Below are 14,910 nucleotides of genomic sequence, written 5' to 3'. Positions count from 1 at the left end.
TGCATCTGGCATGAAACATCTTGGTGTTACTGAACATAGGAACGAAAAAATTCACCTTTTACCTGAGATGATAAAAATCATGATGTGATGGAAATTGTGTTTATAGCAGCATAGTTAATCTGTTGCAGCTTCTGATGTTACACCTACTTGTGCCACTAATTTCACCTTACAAAGTTGTATATTTAGATGTAGATAGTAGTCTTTTACTCGGAATGGGCAGGGACAGTACACAAGCAGGTAAGGCATAAGTACACTGCATACCAGTTGGTGCTGCAACTACATGTCAATGTCATGCTTTAGAAACATCGCTGTTAAGAATGTCAAGAAATAAAAGCACGGGGATCCATTAGCTCAGTGAAGAGGATTAATAACCCAAAAGAACATGTCTGACTTCAGTATCATAATATAGTCCTTCTTGTGAGATATGACTCACACAGTGAGGGATGTATTTCATGTAATAGCAGTCACAACCAACAGGCGTGGACAACACCATACTGATGTGTGCCTACAGGTTTTAGGCCATAATGTTGACATTTTGGCATCTGCAACAATGAAACATGTAGATACACCTTTAATATGCAAGATGAAATGCTACATCAGAGTAGTGAAGTATCCAGAAGTCTGGTACAAATGGCACATGACATAGAAGAATGCATAGTGTGTCTAATAGATCAATATTGCACATCACAAAAGTGAAGAAGGATCTACGATTCGCAGTTTGACTGTTACACCCGAGCCTTGCCCCACTACAACAGGTAGAAGTCAAAGCACACATAGAGAATCCAGTTTGACATCGTGTGCAGTAGAATACATACTTTTAGTGTTTCTAGAGGCAAATAGTTTCACTTTACTTTATGCAAGAACTTATTATGGCACAAATAAAAATTCTCTTTTCAATATCTGAACATGAAGCAAGAGAGAATGATATCTTCTCCATTATTGTATTAAAAAACACAGAAAACAATTTGGCTGTAATATAATATATGTTGAATAAAAAACATTATCTTTATTTTTATTGTTTCACTTAACAATTCAGTTTTGCATTTATGCCCTTCTGAGGGCACTGGCAGCATCCGGTTCTGGGGTGGAGGTCTAACCAGTTTTTCATCCTCATCTTCTGAAGCATCTGATACAATTTCCGAAGGCTAGTCTTTCCTAATTCCAATATTGTGTAACATTGCACCTGACTCAATAGCTTTGCAAGATGTTGTAGGTTCCTATTGCAACCAGTTGATATCTCTTTGAGTAAACTAAATGTACTCTCAATAACAGATCAGATTTGCTTATGCATTTGATTTTACCACATCTCTCTGACTGTTCTTGATAGTGGTGGGGGGAATACTTTAGCTCTCCATGGAATGTGTGTAATTTTGGTCACTCCGTGTTACTTTTTAATGTGGAGTTCTGGCCAAATTCCACCAATCGCGGCATACTGGAATTTTTCTCCTGCGCTGCTCCAGAAAATGTGAGTGCGAGCGAGATTTGGCGTCCCATAGAGTGATTTCCTAACACAGGCGGTCATGTGCAGTTGCGGTCAGAGTGCGGGCGCTCTAGTAGATTTTCTACTTGTGCTGCAGCAAAATCAACTCGCATAGCTGCACGCTCTTGTGGGAGGCATGGTGCTGCTCATGCTACCACAGCTAAAATTGCAGTGCGAGCTGCATATTTTCTGCCCATTAGTGGAACTCTGCAGAATCTCATTGAGTTTTTATGTAACTCTGCAGAATTCCGAGGAGTAAAACTTCAGGAGTTCTGCCCAACTTAAATATGTGATGTAAGCAGCAGCAGCAAGCGCAGGTAAGCGTAGTGGAGCGGGTGGAGTTGGTGGGGGAGTCGACAGACAACAGAATAGGTCACATTAAATAAATAAATAAGACCTATTCCTTCATCTGTCAACTTCCCCCCTCCGCCGGACGCCCCACCCCGCTCCACTGCCCACCGCGCTTACCTGCACCGGCTTCGACTGGGTGTCTAAGAATCCAAACTTGTAAGGTATATGGACTGTTACCTGAGAAATATAAAATTATTTGATAAAATAAAGTTTCTTTATTCCAGTTTGTTGAATTGTTAACTTAACTAAATATGTATCATTACCAAGCAACCATCCATCACCAAATTCTCCTATATATAGATGTTTATAGAAATCATTGTTCGAAAATGCAGGACTCTTGCGTACTTCCTGGACCACTCTATATTTAAAGAGTGAAAACTTTTGAGTTTCTTATACATATACTATATATATATATATATATATATATATATATATATATATATATATATATATATATATATATATACACACACACACACACACACATACACATTCTTTATAAAATATTAATCTTACGAAAATATTCACATAGTAAGGTTTCTATTCAATTGTGGAGGACATTGGTTTATATCCCTAATTTAGCTGCTCCACAATCAATATAAGCTCGGAAAACATGATACTCAATTTAGCAGCTTTATACCACAAATCTCTTGGATTTGGCAATGGATTTGAGAGTAAACTAATGCAAAAGCCACTTAAAGTGGATTACAATCTGCAGTGTCTAGAGGCCCCTAGGGTTAATCTCCTCAAGTAGTCTATCAACTGAGTCCTTCATTATAAACAGTTAATGGCCTGGAGGTTTAAAGTGCAAGTACTTCCTTAAAACATTTAAAATAAATTGTGCGATAATAAAAGACAAGTATTTTTACAGTTAGATAAAAGGCAAGAAGCAGTGAATCTTAAACAAGAAAAACATTGTATTTTCACTGAGACTTCAAAGTAACTTGAACTTCAAGTATCAGCTTCACTTGTGGAACACTACACCATATATTACGTGTTCAATTTACACACTCTATGTAATTCCGTATATGTGTGTTTAATCATACTACAATAAAAAATCCACTTTAAAATAACAATTACATTTTACAATTTTATACCCCTTTGCTCCCACACAAGCCCTACAAAAAATAGGTGGTCACTATATATGGGGAGATGTCACTGTTTAATATCCTTAATGCTTCAAGATATTGCCTGAAGCCTAGATGAATACATAATGGGCATTGCCATTTACGTCTTGGCATTGCAAATGGTAAGGAAAATAAAGAATGTGCAGCATTTTCTTTGGTATTTATGTGGCATATTGTAGAGTTGCCATCTTCTGAGTTAACACTGCCCTTTTCCGATTTCCCATTTTCCCCAAATAATCAGATGGCTGTTCCACTGTAATCTGACCACTCTCCTCTCCCTCTCCGCACCTACACAATTTGAACTTCAGCGTCAGGATGCCAGTTTTGGTAACCATTGCATTCCATATATAATTCAAATAAATACATAAATAAATAGTGACGTGTAACACCCACTTCCTAATACATTGTAACAGAACTTTATGTACAGTGTCTTGGCCAACTAGTATTCGGTGGTATACAGAAACTTTCGGTGATGGGGTATGGGCGTGATATCTAAAAATTGGGTTAACAGTCTCCCCAGCATAGAGCTGTAATGTAAACCAGCACTAACATATTACCAAAGGAAAACATAGTCAAGGCGTAAGGGTCAGTCTGAAAGGTCCTAAGCCTCAGTTTGGTGAACCAAGATTCAACATACCGGAGCCATGGAAAAGTGATGTTCTCATCTTGTTCCAAAGGTTTCCTCATTCCCTTTCTATATGACATGCACTCCTGTATTGTCCAAATCCTGACCCAGAAGAGTAGAGGCCTTACAACTGCTACATTGTCTTCTCTCTTGAGTGCTGCATCATGGAACATAGGGATTGGGGGATTACTTTTGGTGAGATGTAAAAGGGACCATGCTAAATTATCCTCACTCAGAGTCAACATCTCATCATTAGTCATTTCAGCGCCAATTGAGGGCTGCTGCTTGTGCTTTTAGCTTATAGAGTTAAGTGGCCAGAGAAATTGCTCTGTGCAGTGTTGCCTGGTGTTTTTGGGAGATCACGTATCAAACAAAGGGGAGAGAAAGAGGTTAAGTTCTTTGGGGACTCAGCTTCCTGTCTTATATGAATAACCAAAGAAAGTCCTAACGTATTTTCTGAAATAGCTATCCTTCCAGGAGTTTTTATTTAAGGGAAATGACAAGTTTTCATAAAATAACCCTCACCCACCAAAAGGTCCCTTAGTGGCATGCTTCATCATTAGGTTCTTCCCGCTCCACTGCGGGACTGGGAGTTTTACGACCGACGGAGACGTGGGAGCAATTTGTAGGGTGTGGGCTATGTAGTGATGTGAGAGTTGAAGGGTCAAGAAATGGTGAATTAAAAATACCTGGCTACATGGAACCTAACTTTTATTAAATCCTGTAGCTGGTATTGTTAAAACGGGGAGAGAGAGAAATACACTATAATTGGTGTGTGTCTCCTGGTCTACATGTTTCAAGCCTATCCCCTAAGGTTTTTCTTCAGGATCAAACTAAATGATTCCTTTCTCCACTCCCAAACAACCAAATTGGTCTTTTTTATTATATTTACGGTAAAGTATAGAAGTTGTCATGCAAATACAATATCTAGTCAGTACATACAATACCTAGTCAGTATATTTCTTCAAATAGATCTGGAAAGATAGGATTTTCATCATATTGTTAAATAGTCAATACATTTATCATGAGGAAAACATATCACCAAATTGTGGAAACTAATGTGATATATTTTTCACTAGTGCATAATGATCCTTTTATATAGATTGTATGTGTTGCGCTGCCCCTTTAGAAAACGAACAGGACAATACAAAACACGTAACATAAATCACACACTCTGTGAGATATTTTCCTGTGGCTAAAGGAAACGCTCTTTATATGCATGTATCGATGGTCTGAGCTCTTTTGTGACTCTACTACAGTCCTTCATATACCAGGGATTTCTCAAATTATTTTTTGTTGGAAGTAAATTTGGATTTTTAACTGATGCTTTAGTTACAAGTACTTTTAAAATGCCTGCCAGATTATTATGTATATCAACTATAGGAATATCAGGACCAGGAATGTCAATAAAAGGAGCCAAAGCCTTGGAATAAGCATTGTAGCTATCAGTAAGAATTACCGTATTTCCCAAATTTTAAGGACCACTTAATTGACCTATGATCAATTCCTATCATTGGTTATACAGTAGGGGGCCAGAGACACCAAGTTATCAATCAAGGATCCTGACATCATTAGTTGTAATGAGTAGTGGTCGCTAACTTCCCTAACATCTATCTTAAAATCAAGCATCTTGCCCCATAAGAGGATCATGAATGCATGATCTTGCCAGGCCTGCAGTCAACCAACATTTGATCGATAGGAAAAGGGGGGGCAGTCCAATTACATCCTCTAAATATTGCAGGCCTAATTCTTTGTGACAAATAAAGTTTGCTTTGTTTTTTGGGACAGCCAACAACCTGCAGGTGAAACCTGTGTCATATAAGTTGCTTGAGATGTATTTGGATTTTTACAATGTTATAAGCTCCGGTACAGGTTTTTGTTTTTTATTCATGAGAGAAGCAAAAAATACCTTCAATGTTCCGGCTCACCTGTTGGGCTTTCAGTTGCAAAAGAGGGTTCCAATAACAGGACGAACTAAAAGTTACCTCCAAGTAACTGAACTCCCTAACCTTATCCAGAAAATGTCCACCCACATTAAAATGCTTAGTTGTTTTGCCAACAGGGACACAAGTCACTCTATACAATTAAGAGTAATTCACTTTTAGATCTAATACCTCCTTGAAGTCAGAAAAACCCTCTAATAAACTCTGAAGCCCATTTCCTATGAGGACCATAATAACCGCATTGTGTGCATACAGTAGATTGGAATGTTTTGAGATCGCAATTTAGGCACATCCCTACCAAAATTACCTAAATGATTCTAAATCCCATTTATATAAATTAAAAAAAGGAGTGGGCCAGAATACAACCTTGTCTGACACCCCTTAGAGAATCAATATATGATAATGATTCCCAGTGGGGGCCGCAGCAACCGCAGCAAATGGATGCCAGTGTAGGCACCTTATCATGCTAAGAAGTCCTAGTTCCACACCCATATCCTGCATATCCTGCATGCACTCCCATCATTTCTCTTGAATGACCAGGTCAAATGCACTGAATAGATCTCCAATAATATCACCTCCAAGAATTTCACAGGTATCAAACATCATTCCTTGAATTACAACCCCTCCCCCGGACAATAGAGGAAATCCACTCTTTGCATTGTGTAGTTGCTAACTGTGAGGTGCTTATTTATGAGAGCACTGCGTCACTTTGCACCAAGTAAAGTGGTACATGCATGACGCAAGGTTCTCATTTTGAATAATGAAACCATGCAAAGTCCTCTTGCGTGGCTTTGAGTGGTCTCATACATAATGAGTAAGGTGACAATGGGCAAATCGCTGCATTACCTTACTCTGCACCAGGGAGGATTTCAACAGGTGTTTCACTCGTGTTTCCCATGTAACACTCATGGAATTTAACACTGCCCCAGATTTACAAAGTTCACATCCGTATGCTTCCCTAGGTGATGCATAACAATGAGAAAAAGGTTTATTTCTCCTTGTTTTTTCTTCTTCCATTTTGCAGCACACATAGAAAGAGGAAAACGCCTCCGAGGACTGTTTTTGTGCAGGAATGTGTCTCTTCCAGCACAAAAATAATTCCGCATGCTGGGGAGGCACCTTTGCATCATGGTGCAACAATGTCTACGTTACACTAAGCTGCAGAAATGGCACCAGTGTAAGGGTAGAAAGGATGGAATGAACTGCATTGCATACATTTGGTCCATACCTGTCCTTTCAATTTGACGTAGGGCACAGCAGCAAGGTGCCTTGCTGTGCTGCCCTATGCCAAAATCTCATAAATGAGACCCTTAGTGTTTGCACTGTATGCTTTAGGGACAGGGCGGCACAATACTGCATTAATTACAAGTAATCTTCATTACTCCTGGTCCTGTTGCCCTCGTCCCATTTCTAACAAAGTGGAAATGACCATCTCCATGACAGAAAAAAGTACAGGCGAATGCCGGGACACCTAACCCCACCCCCTCACACTGGGAGTGCATAATCTGTACCAACCCAGCATTCTGCCTGAAGTACCAAGCCACCAACCGGAAGGCTGTCCACTGAAGGGAAGGGCATAAGGCGTGGGACAAGGACAACGGGACCAGGAGTAATGAAGATTACCGGTAAGTAATAGGGCATTACCTAATGGTCCCTCCAGTGCTCGTCCCATTCCTAACAAAGTAGAGAAAACCAAAGCAAACAACCTGGCCTTCTGAATGCCCACCAACAGCAGGGACACCACACCAAAAGCAGCACACCAAAACAAGCAAAAGGGAAAACCACAAGAAGAAACACAGGCAGGAACAGACAACCCGTAAGTCCCCAAACAAACAAACAAGGAAGAAACCCCAAAACAAGCAGTGGACAACGAGGACAAGCCCCAACCAAAGAACCAAACCAAGGAGCCGCCACCCAAAGGGCAGACAATCAACACCAGGAACCTCCAAAACAACCACCAAGGAGGAGAACCCAACATGAAAGGACCAGAGACTGACCCCACCAGGAGGACAGCAACAAGGCCACCACAGAAGAAGACCCAGAGCAACACAACAAAGCAAGGAGCCAGGGCCACACAGAGAGGGACACAAGACCCCCAGGCAAGGCCATAAAGAAGGCCAAGCACCAGAGCCAAGCCCAAGGTAACTTCACTGGGGTCGAAACAACCAGCCCCCTCCCCAGAATATTTACAAAAAGGGGTGGTGAGGGACAGAGTCTCTGAATTAAACAGAATACTCTCACCCAGTCAAGAGATCAGGGCTAGATCCAACACCGTTTTTTAGCTCACTGCACCATCCCAGTTTCAGAACCTGGCTGTATGCAAATTAGTCTGTTCCTGTCCCAGTGCATGATGGGAACAGGGCAAACCAAACTACAAAAGCCAATTCTTACACTGGGAAGGAAACAAGCTACCGGGGACCGGTTTCTGGCATTTCAGCCGTCTTCGGCCCGGCTTGCTTGAATCCTGATGGTGCAATGAGCAAGGGACTCACATCTGAGTATACCCTTCCACGCTTGGACTGGGTAAGAGTGGTCTGCTTAATTCAGACACTCTGTTCATCACCACCCCCTTTTCTGAATCGTTTTTGGCCACTATAGGTGTGGCAGGGTATACTCAGACATGAGTCCCTTTCTCACTGCACCATCAGGATTCAAGCAAGCCGGGCCGAAGAAGGCTGAAATGCCAGAAACCGGTCCCCGGTAGCTTGTCTCCTTTCTGGTGAAGAATTGGCTTGGTAGTTTAGTCTGCCCTGTTCCCATGATGCACTGGGCCAGGGACAGACTGATTTGCATATAGCCAGGTTCTGAGCTGGGATGGTGCAGTGAGATAAATAACGGTGATGGATCAAGCCCTGATCTTTGGACTGGGTAAGAGTGGTATGCTTAATTCAGACACTCTGTTCATCACCACCCCCTTTTCTGAATCGTTTTTGGCCACTATAGGTGTGGCAGGGTATACTCAGACATGAGTCCCTTTCTCACTGCACCATCAGGATTCAAGCAAGCCGGGCCGAAGAAGGCTGAAATGCCAGAAACCGGTCCCCGGTAGCTTGTCTCCTTTCTGGTGAAGAATTGGCTTGGTAGTTTAGTCTGCCCTGTTCCCATGATGCACTGGGCCAGGGACAGACTGATTTGCATATAGCCAGGTTCTGAGCTGGGATGGTGCAGTGAGATAAATAACGGTGATGGATCAAGCCCTGTCTTTGGACTGGGTAAGAGTGGTCTGCTTAATTCAGACACTCTGTTCATCACCACCCCCTTTTCTGAATCGTTTCTGGCCACTATAGGTGTGGCAGGGTATACTCAGACATGAGTCCCTTTCTCACTGCACCATCAGGATTCAAGCAAGCCGGGCCGAAGAAGGCTGAAATGCCAGAAACCGGTCCCCGGTAGCTTGTCTCCTTTCTGGTGAAGAATTGGCTTGGTAGTTTAGTCTGCCCTGTTCCCATGATGCACTGGGCCAGGGACAGACTGATTTGCAAATAGCCAGGTTCTGAGCTGGGATGGTGCAGTGAGATAAATAACGGTGATGGATCAAGCCCTGATCTTTGGACTGGGTAAGAGTGGTCTGCTTAATTCAGACACTCTGTTCATCACCACCCCCTTTTCTGAATCGTTTTTGGCCACTATAGGTGTGGCAGGGTATACTCAGACATGAGTCCCTTTCTCACTGCACCATCAGGATTCAAGCAAGCCGGGCCGAAGAAGGCTGAAATGCCAGAAACCGGTCCCCGGTAGCTTGTCTCCTTTCTGGTGAAGAATTGGCTTGGTAGTTTAGTCTGCCCTGTTCCCATGATGCACTGGGCCAGGGACAGACTGATTTGCATATAGCCAGGTTCTGAGCTGGGATGGTGCAGTGAGATAAATAACAGTGATGGATCAAGCCCTGATCTTTGGACTGGGTAAGAGTGGTCTGCTTAATTCAGACACTCTGTTCATCACCACCCCCTTTTCTGAATCGTTTTTGGCCACTATAGGTGTGAAAGGGTATACTCAGACATGAGTCCCTTTCTCACTGCACCATCAGGATTCAAGCAAGCCGGGCCGAAGAAGGCTGAAATGCCAGAAACCGGTCCCCGGTAGCTTGTCTCCTTTCTGGTGAAGAATTGGCTTGGTAGTTTAGTCTGCCCTGTTCCCATGATGCACTGAGCCAGGGACAGACTGATTTGCATATAGCCAGGTTCTGAGCTGGGATGGTGCAGTGAGATAAATAACGGTGATGGATCAAGCCCTGATCTTTGGACTGGGTAAGAGTGGTCTGCTTAATTCAGACACTCTGTTCATCACCACCCCCTTTTCTGAATCGTTTTTGGCCACTATAGGTGTGGCAGGGTATACTCAGACATGAGTCCCTTTCTCACTGCACCATCAGGATTCAAGCAAGCCGGGCCGAAGAAGGCTGAAATGCCAGAAACCGGTCCCCGGTAGCTTGTCTCCTTTCTGGTGAAGAATTGGCTTGGTAGTTTAGTCTGCCCTGTTCCCATGATGCACTGGGCCAGGGACAGACTGATTTGCATATAGCCAGGTTCTGAGCTGGGATGGTGCAGTGAGATAAATAACGGTGATGGAACAAGCCCTGATCTTTGGACTGGGTAAGAGTGGTCTGCTTAATTCAGACACTCTGTTCATCACCACCCCCTTTTCTGAATCGTTTTTGGCCACTATAGGTGTGGCAGGGTATACTCAGACATGAGTCCCTTTCTCACTGCACCATCAGGATTCAAGCAAGCCGGGCCGAAGAAGGCTGAAATGCCAGAAACCGGTCCCCGGTAGCTTGTCTCCTTTCTGGTGAAGAATTGGCTTGGTAGTTTAGTCTGCCCTGTTCCCATGATGCACTGGGCCAGGGACAGACTGATTTGCATATAGCCAGGTTCTGAGCTGGGATGGTGCAGTGAGATAAATAACGGTGATGGATCAAGCCCTGATCTTTGGACTGGGTAAGAGTGGTATGCTTAATTCAGACACTCTGTTCATCACCACCCCCTTTTCTGAATCGTTTTTGGCCACTATAGGTTTGGCAGGGTATACTCAGACATGAGTCCCTTTCTCACTGCACCATCAGGATTCAAGCAAGCCGGGCCGAAGAAGGCTGAAATGCCAGAAACCGGTCCCCGGTAGCTTGTCTCCTTTCTGGTGAAGAATTGGCTTGGTAGTTTAGTCTGCCCTGTTCCCATGATGCACTGGGCCAGGGACAGACTGATTTGCATATAGCCAGGTTCTGAGCTGGGATGGTGCAGTGAGATAAATAACGGTGATGGATCAAGCCCTGATCTTTTGACTGGGTAAGAGTGGTCTGCTTAATTCATACACTCTGTTCATCACCACCCCCTTTTCTGAATCACCCTCCCCAGAATAACAAGCAGAAGGGGCCCCAGAAGAAGCAGAAGCGCCCACAGGGCACAACAAATCCAGGAAGGGCACCCGGCTAGTGAGAAGACAGTCAAAGCCTGAAACACCACCAGCATCCACAACCCAGCAGCAGAAATGACAGAGAGAAACCCCCTGCAGACAAGAGAAGAACATGACACACCACAGAAAGAACCCACAACGACCTCGCCAAAAAGCCACAGGGAAGGAAGGAGAGACCGAACAGGCCCCATTCCAAGCAGGAGACAGAGGAAAGACATGATCAATCACAAGACCAACCCCAACATACCAGGGGAAGCCCCCATTAGAGCTGCATAGAGAGAAGACGACAGTGCCTGACAAAAGAACCAAGGCACCAACCCAGAGAACCAACCAAGGGCAGGCCCAAACCATGCAAACCAAGAAAAGAGGGAGTAACGACCAAGAGCAAGCCCCCACTCAACCTGACAGCACTGGCAACTGAGAGCCCAGAGGAACCAGCCACAGAAACACCCAGAGGCAACCCATCCCACGGGGAGGCCCTGGCTACAGGGCAGAAAAGTCCAGCAGCCAACTCCAGTCCTCCAGGCCGTGAGTGCTCGCAGTGGGGGCAGGTGCTGTTGCACGGGCACCAGCAGGCCCAGATGTCTCCCTGGAAAGAAGAGGCAGGCTGAGGCCACAGCAACCAGAGAAAGAAAAAGTGGATAAGGGCACAGGCAGACACACAAAGCTGACCCCCAAGGGACCAAGGCCCCCACAGCTGGAGCTGGACACAATCCAGCAGGAAAGGCACCACCCCTGCGGAGACAAATGAGGGGCCAAACACAGGGACAGCAAGGCCAAGACTAACAAGAGCAAAGCCAAGGGCCCACCTAGGACCTGAAGACCCGATGGCACACCACAACCCCTGGAGAGACGTGCCAGGAGAACCCAAAGGCACACCACCCACCAAAGGGAGAGGGACCGGAAGAGGCCAAAGAAGAAACTGAACCCTAGCAGACCCTGCAACCACAGAGCCACCAGAATAACAGGGACCAGAGACACCACAGGCCCAAAATGAGCCCCCAACCCAGTGCACCAAAATACCAGACCCAAATGACAAGCCTCAAGGGGAAAGAGACAGAGCCAAACCAACCCTCAGGCACCCCACAAAGCAGGCCGATGGCAAAAAGGCACATCAGTGATAACCCAAACAAAAAAACAACCGCAAAGCCACAGCCCCAGGGCAGAGGCAAGACCATGCCAGAGACAAAGACATAGCACAGGGCCACCAAGCAGAAATGAAGGGAAAGCTACAACACAGCTCACACTCAAGGACAGGGAAACACCAGACCAAACCGGTCGCCCACCAACACTCCCAAAAGAGAGGTAGAAGCAACAGGGGAGAAACCAAGGAGCCGCAGAGGCCAAAGCGCAGGAAGAACCACAACACCCAACCCCCACTGGCGGCCAAGGAACCAGCAGCAGAAATACAGAGGACCCCCCAAAAGCGTCCCAAGCCCCTGAAAAGGAACTCAAGAGGGGAGAAGAAAACTGCAACATGGCACCCAACCCCCACCAGCGAGCCCAGGCTCAAACCACAACCCAAGGCCAGGCTATACCAAGAACGATGGTTATCAGGGGCACCAGGGGCACCAGCTGCACAACCCCCAAAACCAACCAGCCAACCATGGACAGCCACTGGAGACCATCGAGAGGCAGCAGCAGCATAGTGTGCCAGCCAACCCCAGCACCAAGGGCCATTTCACACCATTGAGAGGGCACAACACAACCCCCCCACCCAGGCGAGACCAAGGACCCGACTCCAAATATGAAAAAGTGACAGAACCCTGAGGGAGGAATGCAGCACCGGTCAACTGGAATAAAAAAAAACAGTAACCAGAAGGCTGGGGATCCCAAAGGACAGGGCAAGAGAACCGGAACAGGAGACAAACCACTATGCCGTACTTAGCCCCGGGGCAGATAAGCAGCACAAAACACCACCTGCCACCACCAGCAAGCCCAGGAACTGACAACTAGCACAGAACTGGGCAGAAGGCCAACCAGACACATCCCCTGAAAGAGAGAGAAAACAGAGACCCAAAAACCGACCATGCAACAGGGTGTCGAGAACACAAAAGGCCAACAGACTACAACACCAGGAAACACCCAGGTGGACACCCCTCTAGGAACCGACCCCACTCAACGTCAGAGCAGACTAGACCAGACAAAAACAGGATGGTAAGGGCTCAGGAAGGCCAGCCAACAATGACAGGCACCTCCAGGCGGCCACCCAGTGAAGGCAACAACTAGGCCCCACCAGAGCAGATGTTTTAGCCTACAGCACCTGGTATTCACAGGCAGTCTCCCTTCCAGGTACTAACTAGGCCCGACCCTACTTAACTACTGAGATCAGACGTGATCATGTGCTTTGAGGGTGGTATGGCTTCAGGCCGTAACACAGGAAAAAAAGGTTGAAACGGCTGCAGGCAGAATCAGGACCGGAAAAAGAAACCGCTATGTGGTGCTCACCACAGGGGCAGGGGGACAGCACCAGACACCGACTGCCCCCACCAGCCAGCTCAGGTGCACTCCAGCAAACCAGCGCCGGGCAAAAGGGAGAAGACAGCAGCATCCGGCACTCCCAGGAAAGAAGAGCCAGGTTGCTCCACAATGGAGAGCTGCAGGGGCTCCAGGAAGGAAAAATACACCAGCAGGACCCCATCAGCCAACCAGGAAGCCCAGGAGCAACACCAAGACCAGCCAAGTGAAACTCCATAGCAGCCACAGCAACTCGTCTTCCAGACCGACCAAGCCACAGGAAGACGCACCCTCCAACCTGAAACAGACCGGGAGGAATGGCGCCCCGGCCGCAAAGAGCCGGCCACCAACCAACATGGCTCTCGGCAAACCAGGGACCGTTCAGCAGTACGTCAAGGACAGCCCAGCAGCCGGACGGAGACAGCCAAAGAAGACTGCAAACAGGCAGAAACCAGCAAAATACATGTCCCATTCTGTAGGAATACAGAAAGAAATAACAGGCGGTGCTGGGTTGGTACAGCTTATGTACTCCCAGTGGGAGGGGGTGGGATTAGGTGTTCCACCATTCTCCTGTTCTTTTTTTAGGTCTCGCCTGTCGATGTGCATGCGCATCGAGCAAGCGAGACTATGGGGGCTTATCCACTCTTTATCCACTGCAAGGAATCGTGGCGATTCCTTGCAGTGCCCGTGACTTTTAAGCTCAATGCGCATGCGCATTGAGCTTAAAAGCGCGTGCACGTCCGTCTTGTTTTACCCGCTCCGCCCCCTCCCCTTCCCGCCGTGTCGCATTTCTCCTCCCCCCTCCCCTCTCTTCCCTCCGTCTTGTTTTACCCGCTCCGCCCCCTCCCCTTCCCGCTGTGTCGCATTTCTCCTCCCCCCTCCCCTCTCTTCCCTCCGTCTTGTTTTTTTTGTTTTGTTTATTTTACCCGCTCCGCCCCCTCCCCTTCCCGCCGTGTTGCATTTCTCCTCCCCCCTCCCCTCTCTTCCCTCCATCTTGTCTTGCCAGTAGCCAAGATCACACAGTACACCGAGTGAAGGGTGCGGCGTTCCCAGGATACGGGGCCGTAGCTTTTGTAACCTCTGTCAACAATATTGCATCCCCAAAGCCTCCGTGTATCCAGGACCCCCCTCAAACTAGATAGGCTCTGGCCCAAGGCCATCTCTTGCTCTTAGCTGGCAATAAATGTGCATATATATATTCTCCCCGCTTTAGAGGGCTTCTTGGAGCTGAAGCCTACCCCCGGAGTTCCTCGCAGCGCTGGAGAGATACATCGAGGGTGTCCATCATCAGAAACGTCACCAACTCGCCACCGGGGTCCCGAAGCCCACTCTCGATCCGCACGTCTGCTTTGCAGCCCAAACTTTGCCCGAGGTCCCTAGAAGTTTTGGAGCACCGGCCACCGAGCAGGCGCCTCTGCTTCCAAGGACTTATTTTGATACTAAACTTCTCCCCTGGCCCCCTCGCCCCTCCCCTCTGCTCGCTATCTTCCCACAGCCCTTCTCTTTAATAATCTGCAG

General features: G+C 46.5%; 1 pseudogene; it reads right to left on the bottom strand.

Annotated features, from left to right (window-relative positions):
• Positions 1-13,186: 13,186 nt before the first annotated feature.
• Positions 13,187-13,305, bottom strand: LOC147722812 (5S ribosomal RNA; annotated as a pseudogene).
• Between the last annotated feature and the right edge of the window lie 1,605 nt (positions 13,306-14,910).

This window comes from Lissotriton vulgaris, chromosome 4_1, assembly GCF_964263255.1.
Source record: "Lissotriton vulgaris chromosome 4_1, aLisVul1.2, whole genome shotgun sequence".
In the NCBI taxonomy this organism is placed as follows: Eukaryota; Metazoa; Chordata; class Amphibia; order Caudata; family Salamandridae; genus Lissotriton; species Lissotriton vulgaris.
This window is presented reverse-complemented; position numbering and strand designations above follow the sequence as displayed.